Here is a 1,080-nt window from a genome sequence, read left to right as displayed (position 1 = left end):
ACTTTTATATATATATATATCTATAATTTAACAGTGATATATTTAGCATAATATTATTACGCAAAATTATTATATGTGAATGTGGCAAGCAATTTGAAGTGCGCACGTGCTTGTAGCCGGATAGGCTCCAGCAGAAGCATGTGTGTCTATAAATCGTGTGGTATACATGTTCTTGATCAGATAAAATATGTCTCCATTATGCAATATAATATTTTTCTTTTTTGTTTTATTCAATCTTTTTTTCAACGAACCAATATAAATTTGACGTGTTGAGAAGCTTATAAAAGAGCATCTGTTAAATTATATTATATATATATATATATATATATATATATATATATAATCGGAAACTACATATGACTATTTATATAAATTTGCATACATACCATATCATTCCCATATATATTTGAATATATAACGCCTAAATTTTCATATTTACAAAAGTAATAGTTAATTTGTTGGCATCACATCAGCAAAATCACTATAACTAACTTTTTTGAAAGTGAAATACACTTTTACAAACATAAATTTTTAATACCAAAGTGTTAAAAATATAAATATCAAAATTTATGTATTTGATATGTAAATGCATAAGAATTGTGTAGCGTAAATATAAATTTCCCTAAAAATAATGAAACGATGGTCATTTAGAGTAAATTTTGAAGAGCTTTTTTATAATTTTTTTTTTAATTTTCTGGATCGGTATTTTATTTCTGTTTATAACAGCCATTTATTATTACGTATATATTTTATCATAAAAATAAGCTTTGCCTACGTAACTAGATAAATATATTCCATAGTTCTGTAACCATAAATAAACTCAGGTCCATTTTTTTTTTAAAGCAAAAAACATATGGAATACTTTTAATAATTTTCAAAAACCCTACTTTTACCAAACTAATTTTACATTTATTTCCAAAACAAATACTTAATTGCACGGTACCTCAACCGTATTGCACTTTGCCACCACTAATTAATTTATTCTCACGCATGCATATTGCATATTGCCAATGTGTTCACTGACTCACAACTCACAACTTGGACCAGTAATAGTGCATGCATCAGATATATATATATATA

General features: G+C 25.5%; 1 protein-coding gene across 1 annotated transcript in view; it reads left to right on the top strand.

The window, feature by feature from the left end:
* LOC110027084 (aluminum-activated malate transporter 10-like) overlaps window positions 1–1,080 on the top strand; it is a 4,046-nt gene that overhangs the window by 868 nt on the left and 2,098 nt on the right. The gene's annotated exons all lie outside the window — the stretch shown is intronic.

The sequence above is a fragment of the Phalaenopsis equestris genome, unplaced genomic scaffold (genome assembly GCF_001263595.1).
Source record: "Phalaenopsis equestris unplaced genomic scaffold, ASM126359v1 Scaffold000413, whole genome shotgun sequence".
NCBI lineage: Eukaryota > Viridiplantae > Streptophyta > Magnoliopsida > Asparagales > Orchidaceae > Phalaenopsis > Phalaenopsis equestris.
Note: the sequence above shows the minus strand (reverse complement) of the source record. Positions and strands in the feature narration are given on the sequence as shown.